Below are 16,456 nucleotides of genomic sequence, written 5' to 3'. Positions count from 1 at the left end.
TTTCATGCTAACCCCCATATTTTGGACACTAAGGTCCAAATCTGGGACTAAAGTTATGATAGGGGTCTTGTATTTAAGTGTGCACATATGCTCTGCTAGTAACAAACTAGTAGTCTAATGTGGTGAAGTTCTGGGGACTAGAGTTAGCTTCACTGTAAGTAGAAAACAGGCTTGCAGGTGCATCATGATTTGTTATATATGACCCAAGTGGCAAGTACGAGTACTCTTCTGATCTTGTGAGCTATGTAAAATAGATTGTATCTGCATCCAGTGCCTAAGGTTTGCTCAGAACTGTTCACATTAGCGTTAAAAATGGTGAACCTGTTCAGTGGCTGAGGATACATCTACACAGGGATAAAAGACCCGCAGCATGGCTGCGGCTGGCCTGGGTTGGCTGACTCTGGCTCACAGGGCTAAAAATTGCTCTGCAGGCATTTAGATTCGAGCTGGAGCCCGGGACTCGCTATCCTCGCAGAGCCCCAGAGCTCAGCCTCTAGCTTTAGCCCAAACACCTACTTATTTTTTAGCCCCAGAGCATAAGTCCTGTAAGCCCAGTCCCAGTCCAGCCATGGGTTTCTTATCCCTGTGTAGACGTAACCTCTGAGGAGTTCTATGTGCCTTTGCCAGGAGTTAAAGACTCTCTTTAAGACCAATAGAGCCTTTTGTAACCTTCCATAACATGTGGGAGGCACTTGCAAGATGGATTTAAAATAATGATTTAAAAAAATAAATAAAAAGAATCAGAGTTGTCAATTTAAATTGGATTATTTTTAAATGTAAATTAAATACAGGTCTATTTTTTTTTAAATAAAGCCTACTTTAAAATAAATTTTAAAATTGACCATCTATGCAGAGGCCTAAATTTATTAAAATCACTTAAATTTAAAACAAAATTTATATGAAACAGTACACGTTCGCAGTCAAGATTTAAAGGAAGTCATAGCATCAGGGACTGGTGGAAGGCACTGGCTAAGCACCTGGAACCAGAATTTATTGAAGTGCTAAACCAGTTTTTGACATCAGTAGCCTCTTCTGCAGATGCAGAGAGAGTGTTTTCTTCATTTCAGTTTGAGCTTGTTCAACTAAATGAGTACTTCATTCACAGGTAAGAAACGAATTGGGAGTTGAAAAAATAGGAAAGCTTGTTTTCCTCTTCCAATCTATAAATAAAAACTAGATGTAAGAACATGAGATCTACTAGTTCTAAAATCTTGGTGACCAGAAACAATCAGTTCAGTTCCCTATCTTTTCTTTCTTTGTTTAATAAATCAATTAGTTTTAAACATAAAACATGTTTTGATAAACCTTTATATATATCCAGCACACTTAGTTTTATTTAATTAAAAAATGCTTGTTTTGTGCATTTTAATTGAGTTTGAATTTCCATTTAAATAGAGCTGATTCAAATCGCAAGCAAATATTAATCTAATAAAAAGTTAAACTACATTATTTCTTAAATAAATGTTTATAGATCTTCCTGGTTAGCAAAAAGAAGCACCAGATATAATTAGCTGAAAATCAACTATTTAATGGTTACCAACCAATGACAATCAACGTTTCCTTAGGAAAATAACTAAAAAGTACAAATGCAAAACAATATTCAATTATTTAAATCAAAGTTTCCAGCTTGCTGTTTTTACATCATGGTTAAAATCAGTGATTTAAATTGGTCCACCTAGTGCATGTGGTAAATTGGTTTGGACATAGGCCGAAGGTATTGGAATAAGGGAAAGAAGACTAGTATCTTTTTCGCTACAAGCTTCCCATTTGGGCCCTGGTCTACACTGGGCGGGGAGGGGGGGAGGGAGGGTAGCTGAAGTCAATATATCTTATGTCAACTTACCTGGCTGTGAGGACGGTGGCGAGTTGACCGCTGCTGCTCCCCCGTCGACTCCACTTCCGGCTCTCGTGAGCTGAAGTTCCGGAGTCAACAGGGATCACATTTTGGGATTGATTTATGTGCATCTAGACGAGACTCGATAAATCGATCCCTGATAGATCGATCTCTACCTGCTGATCTCTACTTGCCTTACCATTGGCAGACTTAAGTTCCTTCCTTAAGGGAGCCTGATCTGTGTGACCTTTGGCAAGTAATGCCAGTTGCATCACTACCTTTGATCTGTTAGTACCTGGATAAGAATCCTAAATATATACAAAGGACCTAGACTCTGGGCATGACTGTGCATTTCAAATACAGAGGTCATTTTGTAGTTTTACTCTCCCTCTTGCCTTAAAAAAAGTGACAGTGCAATGCTTCTGCATTCTGGGGATTTAGTATGCACCTTACAGCAATGTAATACAATTCTTGTGCAAAAAAAAAAAGGTAAAAAAATTGCTCTCAACAAAGAACTATAATATTCAAATATAAATACATTTAACAGAAGTGTAACTGCATGCATATTAAGACTGGACAGTTCTTAACTAGAATCAAGACTCGCAATTAAGTAGAATGCTACAGAAATCGACTTTCCTGCTACCAGCCTGTATCAAGAAGAAACAGGACTTTTGCAAGACAAATAACAGGCCCCAAATGCTTATCTAGCAAAAACACATTGAACAAAATAAACTTGACTCCTTCCACTGAATGTTTTGGGCTGATGAGAAAACTCAGTGAACTCTGCAGCAGTGGGAAATAAGGAGATAAACAGAAATCAAAAAGGGAGCAGAGATTGCTCAAGGTGCAAAATTGGAAGTGGTGCTATGATTATTAGTGATTCCACAATCTCTCTGCCGCATTGCCCATTCATCCCACCATTGACTTGGGATGGTGGTCAAGGGTTTGCATGATGTGGGCACCAGCTAGTGCTAGAATATTGGAGATGTAAGGTTTATCCTTGTGCATATGTCCTGAGTCATGCTGCCCTGCATCGGCAGAGCAGCTCTGGGATCCTCTGTTTCCCTGTATTTTCTATAGTTATACTGAAATGGGAAGCATTCAGCCCTTGGAGACTGTGTATTTGATGTGTGTATTATCTGTGATTCCCAGAGAGAACTCTCTGTTAAGCTGGATGTAAAGTTAAGCGTATATAATTTCAGGGTACAAAAACATTACAGTGATTATTCCAAACCAAATATTTAGAAACCCAAGAAATTCAGAGTTAAGGTTAAATTTAAATTTAAAAGAAATCCAAACAAGAAGTTGGTTTGCTGTATATCTCCAATGTCTTTAGGGGAAGATTTTCAAAGGCACAAAAGGGAGATGAGTGCCTACCTACCCTCTGTGCCTTTGGGTCTAAATGAGCTGTTACCACTCAACAAAGAGATCTTGGAGCCATTATGGATAGTTCTCTGAAAACATCTGTTCAATGTGCAGTGGCAGTCAAAAAAACAATGTTAGGACCCATGAGGAAAGAGATGAATAATGCAACTATATAAATCCATGGCATGCCCACACTTTTAATGCTGCGTGCAGTGCTGATTGCTCCATCTCAAAAAAAGATCTATTAGAAATGGAAAAAGTACAAAGGAGGGCCACAAAATTGATTAGGGATATGGAACAGCTTCCCTCTGAGAAGAGATTAGAAAGACTAGGATGGTCCATCTTAGAAAAGAGGTGACTAAGAGGGGTATGATAGAGGTCTATAAAATCAGGAATTGTGTGGAGGAAGTGACAGGGGAAATTTATTTATCCCTTTACGTAACACAAGAACCAGGGGTCACCCAAGGAAATTAATAGACAGCACGTTTAAAACAAACATAAGGAAGTACTTCTTCACACAACACACCGTCAACCCGTCTAACTCGTTGCCAGGGGATATTGTGAAGACCAAAAATATAACTGCTTTCAAAGAAGAATTAGATAAGTTCATGGAGGACAGGTCCATCAATAGCTATCAGCCAGGAAGGTCAGAGATGCAGTCCCATGCTCTGGGTGTCCCTAAATCTCTAATGCCAGGAGCCAGGACTGGATGACAGGGGAAGAATCACAAGATAATTGTTCTGTTCTGTTCGTTCCCTCTGAAACATCTGGCACTGGCCACTCTTGGAAGACAGGGGCCATCTTGTTGCCTTCAGGAGAAATCTTGGGAAGGAATTGCTGCCTCCTCCGCTCTACCTACCACCTCCAAGAAAACAGCAGAAGATTAACGGATAAGGGGTCTGGTAAGGCAGGAGAGGCTGTGGGTAAATACTTTATATCGGCGGTGAAAACATTTTGTTAGTGCCCTTCACTCTAGCACAAGCTGACTACTCTGAGAGAGAGTTTTGCTGCAGTTAAGGAATCTCTGAGCTCGAGAGATTTGTATTGTTTTATAAGAAACAAAGGAACAGGAAGAGGAACTGGCTGATATATTGTTGACCAGGGTTTCCGGGCTGGAAATTGCACTGAATAATACAGTATGTTCTGTAGGGAATAAGAAGTGTCTCTCTTTGATTGACAGTTAAATCCCAGGGATTATAATATTTACTGTATACAGCAGAGAACAAGATGTATCATGCTGATGTTAATTCAGTCTTAGCGATCACACTGCATGTAAACTACAAGTAACAGCAGTGGCTTCTGAAGGAGAATGTAATTTCTAAGGTGTTATACCACACACTGTGGAGAACAGGAGGTGACTTTGATATTTCAGAGATTACATTGTATACCAAAGGGGAAACAGAGCAGAGTTCATTCTGATGTTTCCCACCAGTTGTCCAGGAAGTTTAAAGGGAGTTTACACTGCTTCCCATTACATATCATTACTATTTTTTAAAGCATTTTAAAACGGAAATATCTCCAGCTTGTGGGAAAGAAAGATGTTTACCTTTTCAGGCCTTTTTACATGCTACTGTTTGTCTCAAACTGTTGCATAAACTTCTTACAGTAAAGGTTTCATGTTCATCCAAACTAAAATGGCTGGCCAAGTGTTCCTACTCTCTGTATCCCACTGGTTAACTAAAGGGTGTAGCACACAGAATGGCTGGTTCTGGATTGTGTAATCTAGCTAGGTATTCATTATTATTTAATATTGGACCCTGGTTCTGATTTCACTTCAGTTAGAGACCAATGTGATTCCATTGACTTCAGCAGAGTTACTCTGGATTCACCTGAGTAAAAGTGAGAGCAGAATCAGCCGTTTGGTTTTCAGTACTACTCATGTTGAGCTCAGCTGTGCTAATTTCGGTGGTAGACCTGAGTATTGGTTAAACAACTGGTTTGTCTTCACTACCACAGGCCAGCTCATGAATTTATCCCATCTCTCTTCCATCTAAAGGATCTAGGCACAGAGAAGACTAGGTCAACTTTTCATTTCAACTGGAATGTTAGAACAAATGGAAGGGGGTGGTATCTCAGCACTGTTAGTCTTTTTGCAGTGGAATTTTTTAAGGGTGGCCAGCAATCTCTCTCCTTTGAATTCCCGATTCAGAAATCCATCTCCGTTTAAGCATGTGCTTAAGCGAATACAGGTGGACTTAAGCACATTCTTAAATGCTTAGCTGAACTGGGGCCCAAGTGTTTTTAATTCAGATGCTAGTATGCTGGGGTTGGTTTTTTAACTTTGTTTTTTATGGGCTAAAATAAAATGTATCCCAAGAAAAAGTGTGTGAAGCATCAAATTGGTATTTGACTGTGATACAGCAGAACATGCTGAAAAAGATGCATAAAATTAGATACAACAATCACATTTTCATTTTCTTTTTCTTTTTTTTTAGATTATTGGAAAGAAGCAACTGTATAATTACTTTCTCTATGCTTCCCTGGGCCTGGACCCTTCAAAGCAGAGAGCAATCCTTTCTTTTCTTTTTTGCCTCCTTCCAAATTGACACACGCCTTTGAATTGTAATTTCCATGTTCTCCATGTGAAATATAGAATTTTCTTTTTAAAAAAGCATTTGAATAGTATTTTCATATTAAAATTCATGGAATTAATTGCCTGAAGTCAGAACAAAATCAGGTATAAATAGACCTTCCAAAATGTTGTTTCCTCTCTTCTTCCTGTTATGTATTTAAAAAAAAAAATTGTCTCTGGAGCCAGAACTCTGGTATTTGATGCAACAAGGGATACACACTGGCATCTGTAATACAAATGAGTAGGACTTCTTTACTTTCAACACAATAAGGTCATTATAAGTCCTCAGCACTTGTGTTGCCTCAGGTGATATGTATTTTAAAATAGCAGTGTGGTTCTTGACTTTTTAATAAGGAGACAATTGTATGAGAACAGTGACAAATTAGCATCACTGATCTTCCAGTGACCTACCTACCGGCACAAAAAAAATCCTGACTGTATAATGATTGATTAACTAAAACATTACAGCATGAAAAAAATATGGAGTCCAGTCATAGACATGTCTCAGTCAGTATAGTTCCTTTCTTTAGTTTATTGTGCTAAGTAGTATAATAAACTATCCAAAAGTTTGAGACCATTAGGTCAACTCTACTTCTAGTCGAGAAATTCTGTTCTTATCATGGAAAATACTAAAGATTGACCAGAAGAAGAGCATTAATGTTGATATTTGCTTTCACTCCAAGCAAGGTATCTAATCAGGTTTGATATTTTTTTTCTTTCTTACTTGGGGAACTGCTAGATTGTGCACTGTTTCCATGGCACTTGGCAATTGACCCGGATAACATTCTCTGAGCCATGCCTATCAAACTTTCCATACAGCGCAGTTACACAGGAAGTGCGTTCTTGTGAGTTTAAACCCATACACTGAAGCATCAAGAAGTTTGGGCAACTTGCTTCTAATCCTTCATTCTGTTGTGTGGCATATTGTTTGTAAATCTATTTTTTGGGGGGGGCTAATGGAGATCTTGAGGTTTTTCAGTCTATTATGCTTTATTTTTCACTTAATATTACTATTTGTTGTTTGTAGAAAAACCCCAAAGCCCCACTCAGGATCAGGGCATCTTTGTATTAGACTCTGTAAAAATACATGATAAGAGGCAACTCTTGCATGGAATGGTTTACAAGCTAAACATAAAAACACGAGAAGGAAGGGGGAGTTAGATACCATGTACAAGCAAAGTGATTAGGGCGATGATTAGCATGTATGCTCTGTTAACTTACTCTCTCTCTCTGTCCCAGGAGAGCGGAGATGAAATGGACAGGCTTGTGCAGTATGCGTATACATTATGTATCTCTAAAAGTTCACTCTACCACAGGCGTTCTCAAACTAGGGGTCGGGACCCTTCAGGGGGTTGCAAGGTGTCAACCTCCACTCCAAGCCCCACTTTACCTCCAGCATTTATAATGGTGTTAAATATATTTTAAAAGTGGTTTTAATTTATAAGGAGGGGCTTGCACTCAGAGGCTTGCTATGTGAAAGGGGTCACCAGTAAAAAAGTTAGAGAGCCACTGGTCTACCATCACCAACTTCCGTTTAAGCATTCTGGTTAGTGAACCTTTCCTATGAGGAGAAAAGTTACCATTAGAACTGCCACTAGAAGAGAATCAAAATACTATGAGCCAAATTCTGCCCTGACAGACCTTTGAGGGACATAGCTAGCTATGTCAGGTCAGAGGACATCTCTTATTGAAATCAGAATCTGTTTCTAGCCCTTTCCTTGGAAAAATAACCTAAAATAAAAATGCAAAACTGGACAGAAAGGTTGGCAACTTCTCACTGATCTGATGTGAGGTTGCACAGGGTGTGAATCAAGGCACAATTTGACCTTGAGTTCCCATATCATTTCATTACGCCTGTGACTCATGCAATTGTTTTGCACATTACAATACGGAAAAAACCCCACTGTATTTTAAAGGGCCAACTCACGTAACAGGCCATACAACATTATCTCTGATATTGCACCAGAAAACAGATTCCCGTTGCTCTTTTTACTTGTCACTGGGGAGTAGCAGTATAGTGGCATGATCAGGAATTTGTGCTTTTTGGCATTTATTTTCATAGCAAGCCTGGAGAATGTTTTCTGATATATGTTTACATGACCCTGTTCTAAGGCAGCCCTTGATCTGTGACTTCATAATTTGTCATTCTCGTCCACGTGGCAGTGGGAAGCTGACCGGGGGATTGGGATATCTAGAATGGCTAGGTGTCTGAGTAGCTCAGAAGCATCGGAAAAAATATGAAGGACTTTTTAGCCTATGCTTTGCACTTATCTGAAATGATGAAACTTCATGTAGCTAGGTTTTTATTGGCAAATAATGGTTACATCCCCAAATAAGGTTACTATGAGAGATGGTTTATAAATTAGGAAATTGTTGAAAAATAGAGGAATCTGAAAAACGTCACGATTACCTTTTGTTTTTATGAACATTTACTTTGGTGAGTCTACTTACAGACTTAAAGTTAAGCACGTTGTTGAGTGCTTTTCCCTAGGCCTTCTATTTTCTTTTCTTTTTCAGTCCCATATTTTTCCAATGAACTCCAAAATTCCTCTTCTGTTTGCTTCTTTTTTTCATTTCTTTAACCAATTAGAAGTCAAAGAGAGAAATAACCAATTAGCATTAGCACCATAGAAGTAATACATTAGACTGGTGGTGTTAATGCTAAGGGAAAAAAGTAGAGCAGACAGAATGATTGATTTAAATCAAATAAACTTAAATCACTAATTTTAATCATGATTTAAATCAGCAAGCAGGCAAGTTTAAATAATTTAATTTAATCTTGTTTTGCATTTGTACTTTTTAGTTATTTTCTTAGAGAGGCTGACTCTCATTGGTTGGTAACCATTAAAGCATGATTATTTGCAATTAAATATAACCTTTGCAATAAATTTGGTGCTTCTTTTTGCTGACCAGGAAGATGCACTATAGCTATACACATTTGTTTAAGCAATTATATAGTTTACTTTACATTCAGATTCTTAATTTTTATCTTTTTATTATGCTAGAAAAGAATGAATGATGGATTTTTTTATTTACTGCATGATTATTTTTTGCTTGTGCTTTGAGTCAGCTCTGTTTGGATGGAAATTCAGTTAAGAACAAAAACAGCATTTATTTTGTTTTTAGTAAATAAAACTAAATGTGCTCAATGCATAAGAAATAAAAGTTTATCAAAAAGCATATCAAAAGATGTTTTGCTTTTAAAATTAACTGTTTTATTAAACAAAGGAAGTATTTTCTGTAGTTAGTGAATTGAACTGATAGTTTATGGTCACCATGTCCTTTAGAGTTTTAGAATTAGTAGATCTCATATTCTCACATCTAGTCTTTATTTATAGATTGGAGGAGGAAAACAAGCTTTCCTATTTTTTTCAACTCACAATCCATTTCTTAGCTTTGAATGAAGTACTCATTGAACTGAACAAGCTGAATAAATTGAAATAAAGAAAATATTCTCTCTGTACCTGCAGGTGAGGCAACTTGCTGTCAAAAGCTGGTTTAGCACTTCAGCAAACTCTAGTTCGAGGTGCATACGCCAGCGACTTCCACCAGTCACTGGTGGTTTGACTTTCTTTAAAACTTGGCAACAAACATATAGTGCTTAATATTATTTTTTGTATTTTAATTTAAATGATTTTAATAGGGTATAATAAGTTTGTCATTAATGTAGGTTTTCAATTTAAATTTTAATTAGGCTTATTGTAAAAAACCCAAACAAACTCAAAACCGCCTGTATTTGTATTAATTTTTTTAAAAAAGAGATGTAAATAAAAAAATCTGGTTTTATTTATTTTTGAAAAAATCATTGCTTTTTATCTACCCTTTGGGCAGAGTAAAAGGCAGAGGCAAAGTTCATTAGAGTCTGCATCAGACTAAAGAGCAGATCAGAAAACTGGAATAACCCAAATGGTTAATCTACTGAGGAAGTGTGACAGAGAATTATAGATGCATTTGCCCCATGTGTGCAATTGATTAATTTTCACTAGGACACTGGGCAGAAGAGCGACAGTAAACTGGAACACAGAACTCCATCTAACCAGGAGACCAGGCAAGTTGCAAATCACTCAGTATTCTCCACAAAAGATCACACCAGGTCACAAATAATCTCTGAGCCTAGTGAATAAACAGCCTGCCATTCTCTACAGCATTCAAGGCCTTTCGGAGTCCAAGGTTATAGCTAGCGGGATGCAGTTGAATGGTACGGTAAGATAGCTCACAAATATACCATAAAACTTTTGTAGCATTCACTTGGTAGTTTAAATGTTAGTCTGTGAATATTGTATAAACACAGAGAGAGAGAGCGCAATTTTCAATCTTCAGGACCTGCCTAGTTCACGCCTGCAAGACCCCCCATTTGGGGAACCTAGTGTGGCAAATTGCCGGCACTATTTTGATGGGTCTCACGCTTTCTCTTCTTTGGGGAGGGTTCAGGGCATCATTTCTTGCCCCTGCAGTGGAATGTTAACTGCCCCACGTGTATCCTAGAGGAGGGGAGAGGAGAGGAAGGGACCTGGGCCCGCCCTCTACTCCAGGTCCCAGCCCAGGGGCCCTGAGGATAGTGGTAAACCACTTGAACTGACACTTCCTTCCCCTGGGCTACTTCCCTTTCCTGCCCTTCAGCTTGTGGGGGGCTTCCTGCCCTCCCTCTGTACAAGCCAAGTGCCCTTTACCTAGGGTCTTGGACTTCTTAGCTCACCCCAGCACTTCTCCAAACTGTCCTCTGCTTCCCTTCAAACTGTTCTTTGCTCCAGCACCAATTCCTCTCTGCTCCAACTCCTTCAAACTGTTCTCTGCTCCAACTCCCACACTGTCTGATTGAAGCAGGGGTTTTTATCATGTGACTGGCTTCAGGTGCTCTAATTAATCTATAGCAAACTTTCTTCCCCTTACAGGGAATAAGGCTCCCTTCTAACCCTCTCCTGCTGCCCTCTGGCCATGCTGTATCACACTAGGAACACTAGCATTCATTTAAAAATGGTAATATGTTTTTGATAGCCATGTCAAAGTAAACCTGCAGAAACCAACTGCTCGGGGGCTGAATTTGTGTCCTTGATCTTTCCTGAAGATCAGCAGTCCCACCGTCTGTCACTGCCAGGGATAGCCTTTAGGATCTGGGAATCTCATGGCACAGGTCCCCTGATTTTGGGTGGACCAGTTAGTGGTGATGCTTGCAGGTGGAGTGAGACCGCTTCTGAGCAATTGGTGTGACACCCAGAAGATTAGTATAGTACAAAGCAGTGGATAAAGCATGGAACTGGGAGCAAAGGGACTCCTGAGTTATGATAGATAAGGCCGATATATGCGTTGACATGCACAATGCGTGACGCTTACATTCTTCTTGCTTGTGCATCCAAATACTCGATGTACACGAGGGCTCACCTACATGGCGACTTACTGTCCAGCAGCACAGAGTATGAATCAACAGCGCACTGGTTTGCTGCACTGATGCATCTGTGTGGATGCTGCTACAGTTCAGCGGAGTTCAATGGAGTGTCACTGTGCTGTAGCAAGGTCCACATGGGATGTGACTCCATAGCAGGCTGGTGTGTTATAGAGTCATGCTTTGGCTTGGTGCACAGTAATTCAACATGTAGACGTGGCCTGAGCAAACCTGGTGTTAGGTTCTCTCAAATGTGTGAATTTAGACAGACACACTGAACTTTAACATTTAGCTGCGTATACTGAAACCATTATAAGAATCTGTGAGCACACTGATTTAAGGTTCATTATAGTAACAAAAAAAGCCCCATAAAATAAAATTCTGGTTCTCCACCAGGGATTCCTAAAAGGTATCTACTTCTGCAGCTTTATGCAGTGCAGAATGTCTATATTTTTTTAGTTGAATTCAGCCCTGAGGGTGAATGTGTGGCAGCCAAATTAACATGATAGTCTCTAAAGACTCTGAATAGATTGCAAATCTTCTTTTCAAAGAGTGCTGCAACAGTATTCATCTGAAGGCTAATAATGGTGACACTGTTTGATTTAAAAAAAAAAAAGCCTCTTCAATAACAATATTTTTACTAAACTATGTATTCACTTGGTTAGTAAAAGTGGATTAGCTATATAGTCAAGTAGTCTATAAAGAGTAGCACATTCATGCCAAACCTCTAGTAAATGACACAGTAGCTCTTTAAACATGCATAAATACTGTCCCAGATCTGTGAAATAACCCACACAGGGGAGTGGGAAATCTCTGATTTCTAACTCAGTCTGTTGTGCCCTTCTGGAGGGAAGGGTTTGTCCACTGAGGAAGCGGCTAAGAGTTTCACTGCTTACTCCTGTGGATTTTAGGGATAGATTGAAGCTAACGGGCAGCAGCTCCCTGCTTCTGCTCTGCTGCCTGGTTCGCCCCCACCTTGTTTAATTGCAGCCCCAGGTCAGTAAAGGTCTTGTAGGAATTGTGGTGCCACAGAAACCCACACCTGTCCCTATCTTCAGATCCTTCCTCTCATAGTCATGGCACTGCACAGAAGTGGGAAACAGCATAGGTTACTTTCAGGTATGACCTGGGGAAGGTCTGCAGAAACCAGCAAACCACCCCTCCCTTCCCAGAGACAGTGCCTGAGCTCAGCAGAGCACCTGTGAAACACTTCCTCTAGGGTAGGGAGAAGGGACCACCCCCCCCCCACTTCCTTCAACTCCATCAGTGATCTGCCGAGCCGCTTCCCCACACTCACCCGGGGGGTGGAAACCAGGGACCCTTGTTGTTTTCTAATCCTTATGTGCAGTAATTTTTACTTTTATTTTTATAAGTCTTCTAAAGCAGCCAGCTCGTAGATGATGAATTAGAATAATAATTACTGTGCATTTACATAGCCCCTGCTATCCAAGAATCCCTAGGGCCCGCACATATGGTTAACATTGTGTCAGTATTTGAGAGAAACTAATGCTGAGGCATACACCTTATCCAGCGCACTGCAACGGCTCAGTTTTGCGCTCCCTTACTTCATGAGTAACCATGCTGGTGCTGGGAAGAGCAGCCTCCATTGAACTGAAACGCCCTCTTCTGCACCTGTGGGAGGCAGTGAGTGGCATCCTGTGTCTGTCCTTTCCAGTGCACCATCCAGCACTGCTGAACTGGCGCATCAGGGGAAGTAACATGCACCAGATGTAGGGTTGACATAGATGACTCACCCCCTCCTGCCCCAAGCAAGACAGGCACAAAGGAGCAGATGGTGATTCTTAAGGATCCATCTGCACTGCACAGAAAGACCTGCGGCAGTGAGTCTCCGAGTCTGAGTCAACTGGCTTGGGCCCCCAGGGCTTGTGCTATGGGGCTAACAATAGCAGTATAGATGTTCGGGCTTGGGCGGGAGCCCGGACTCTGCAGCTTGGTGAGGGGAGTGGGTCTCAGAGCTCAAGTCCCAGTGCCTATTTTTAGCCCCACAGCATGAGACCGAGTCAGTTGACCTGGGCTCTGAGACTCACTGCTGTGGGGCTATTTTTGCAGTATAGACGTACCCTCAGAGTCACCATCTGGTTCTTGTTCTGCTCCTTTGGCAGCATAATGGTCCACTGTCATGTGCCAGGGCTTGCGGGTAAGTTACAGCTGAGCCTGAAATAACCAAATCCTCAGCTGGTGTAAACTAGCCTATCTCAATTCCTTGCATTTATGTCCGCTGAGGCCAGTTTACATCAGCTGAAGATCTGGCTTATTTTTATTGTACAATACATAACACAGCTTTAGTTAGTCATAGAATGTTCAAAAAAATCCGTGGCTGTTTAGTGCTGCTAATACTGATCCTGATCCCATTCCTGTGGCTGGTGGAAACTCTAGTGTCTGCTGTTTGCAAAGGCTGGTTTGCAAATTATACTCCCAGATGTTTAAAGATGTGTGTGCAGATTGCATTGTTTGGTGTCTTTGGATAATACATGGCTCTTCTGAAAAGATGCTGAATAAATTAAGATAAAAGATAGATTATTCTTGACAGAAGAATATACATAGCTCCTGACAGCTGATTAGATCAAAAAGCAGCTGTTCAGCCAAATTCCAAATTTCAGGGAAAAAACTTGTCAAAAATGTTTCACCTCCCCTCCTTATCTTTGAATAAAGAAAATGTTGCTTGTTTGTGGGTAAAGTTGGCCAGATTACAGAGTAATCAGTATAAGGATAATTGCTCTGCAAATTTGACAGTGGAGCTGATATTAAATTATCTGTTTATGAGCAAAAAGCGATTATTGAAAACAAATAGAGGAACTTGCGTCTCCCTGTCTGGGGAGGTTCCCTCTGAGGGTATGTCTACACAGCAACTAGATACTCATAGCTGGCTCGTGCCAGCTGACTTGGGCTTGGGTTGTGGGCCTGTTTAACTGCCGTGTAGACGTCTGGGCTCAGGCTGCAGCCCGGGCTCTAGGGCCCAGTGAGGTGGGAGGGTCCCAGAACTTGGGCTGCCGCTGGAGCCCAGATATCTACTTTTCATTTAAACAACCCTGCAGCTCGAGCCCTGCGGGTTTTGAATTGCTGCGTAGACACACCCTCAGAGTATCTCTACCTCTTCTTATAAAACCTGATCCAAGACTCATTTATTTATTTTACTTAGAATGTGTATAGTCGTCTAGCCAAGCAATGGCCTCTGCAGTGGTGTGATGCAGTTCTTCTAGGCCACCGCTGAACTTAGTCAGCAGGCATTCATCGACAATATGCGTCATCGTTTGTGTTGCACCGCAGCTGCACAGAGGGCTGTCACAAAGGCCTCAGCGATACTGGTTGGCTGCACAAAGACCTTGCCCGGTCTGGAACCTTTTCAACAGGGACCATTGGTGATGGGGCAGGTCAAAACCAGGCAGGCAAACTGTGGGGTTGGCGATGAGGGACTGGTTGGGGATTATAACAGATCCATTCCTCTCACCAGAGCATTTCCGCCCTAACATCTTGGTATGGTGGATGAGACCATAATGGGCGACGAGATGGCAAACGTGCAGCTGGTGGTTTAAAAAGGTCATTGTGCGGCAGCAGGCTTGAGTTGGCACGTGCGTTCTCCAGTAATGTGCCAGTGGCAACCTCTCCTCTGATAGGAGGAGGAGCGATATTGCTCAGAACTGGGAGCCATGGGAGTGGTGTCGAATGCAAGGTGCTGGAAATGATACGCGGGGGAGCATGTAACTGTGTATCCAATTTGGTGTGTGATGATTGACTCCAAACTGGTGTGCAGTGCTCCGCCACCGAACATGAGGTGGCAAGAGCGACATCCGCAAAGTTGGAGCACGAGCATGATGAACCTGCTAGTTTGCGAAGAAGATTGTTGCATGTGTTAACTTTAGCTGCTGTCTTCTTCAGGTGGGCATGGTAACTCGGTCTAAGGTCACACCTGGATGGTCTGGTCCTACTTCTTGCTTCACTTTCTGACCATACAGATAAACATTCAGTTCTCGGATTGTGCTGGCCTGATGAAGATGGAACAAACTGGAGACTGTTTTTATGACGCTTGGCTGGAGGCACCAAGTCTTACAGTAGTCAGCTAATTTTATCATGTCCCGGTTTAAGGTGGCATCAAGCTCTGGAAAGGTGCAAGCCTGGGTACCGTAACAGATGTCATCTGTGTAAATGAGCTTTCATGACTCCATTGTTGGCAGGTCATTGATGTAAAGGTTGAACAGGGTTGGAGACAGCACAGAGCTCTGGGGTAATCCATTGCTCTGTCGTCTCCAAGCACTCGTCTTCTCCCCATATGGAGTCTGAACTGCCTGTCATGGAGGAACAGTTCAATGACACTTGTGACCCAGGGTAGCAGGACCCATGATACCTTCACGAGCAGGCCAGTGTGCCATACAGTATTGTACGCTGCCGTTAGATCGATGAAAACAGTGCCTGTTTTCAAATTTCTCAAATGTGGTCAGCGCGAGTACTTGATCATATGTGCTACACCTTGGCGAAAGCCGGCTTGGTCAGGGCTCAAAATTCTCTCCACATTGGGTAATATGCACTGTAGGACCAAGCGCTCCAGTGTCTTGAAGGACACCGACAATAATGATATGGGATGATAGCCTGATGCTCGACTTGGGTCCTTTCAGGGCTTTAGGAGGTCAATGACTTTTGCGGTGCCCCATATTTTCGGTAGCCTCTTTTCACTGATGACCCTGGTGAAGAATTTCACAAGCCAAAGCTGAGCATGGGGGGAGGGGAGGGGCAAGTTTTTTCAGGAATTCTGGAGATTTGTTGTCGTAATCCACAGCTGTTCCACACTTCATGCTGCCCAGCTCTGTTACTGTGAATGGTTCTGGGCAGCTTCTGATCTGGTGTACATGTTTCAACATACGCCATTCATTGCTCACTTGTCTTCGCACGTGTTTCTCCAAAGGTGCTCCGGCCACTTTATGTAGGTGTCCAGCTACCTGGTTGGGTGTCACTGAGGGTCGGCAGAGTGTAGGTAGCTGCTGCGCTGCTCCAAGGCGTTGGCGCCGACTCCAGCATTTGCAGCTGGAGTGGGTAAAGCTCATCCTCTTGGTTGTCTCGTCCCATCTGGCTCGGGGACCCATGTCCAAAGAGTCGATCAAATGGTCAGCGGCATCTGGGTCACCAAAGGCCTCATACTGCTTGAGTAAGGCAGCGCTCTCTTCATCGAGATGGGATGTAGACCGGGCGGCCACTGCATGGGATGGCTCTGCAGGCTGCTTTGTAGATAACACCACAGAAGTGATGGTAGATCTCATTTACCGAGAACCATTGAAAATCCCATTGAAACCCA

The 16,456-nt window shown here is 41.7% G+C and overlaps 1 protein-coding gene across 6 annotated transcripts in view; it reads left to right on the top strand.

Annotated features, from left to right (window-relative positions):
• The window catches only part of SGCD (sarcoglycan delta), a 517,054-nt gene that overhangs the window by 157,975 nt on the left and 342,623 nt on the right, over nucleotides 1–16,456 (top strand). Inside the window, exon 1 of one of the 6 annotated variants that reach the window (XM_030572950.1) lies at nucleotides 5,806–5,876. The exons of the other annotated variants lie outside the window; for them this stretch is intronic. The gene's annotated coding sequence lies outside the window, so the exon portion shown is untranslated. Of the gene's footprint in view, nucleotides 1–5,805; nucleotides 5,877–16,456 lie in introns of those variants that run through there. 6 annotated transcript variants of the gene reach the window in all.

This window comes from Gopherus evgoodei, chromosome 8 (genome assembly GCF_007399415.2).
Source record: "Gopherus evgoodei ecotype Sinaloan lineage chromosome 8, rGopEvg1_v1.p, whole genome shotgun sequence".
NCBI lineage: Eukaryota > Metazoa > Chordata > Testudines > Testudinidae > Gopherus > Gopherus evgoodei.
Note: the sequence above shows the minus strand (reverse complement) of the source record. Positions and strands in the feature narration are given on the sequence as shown.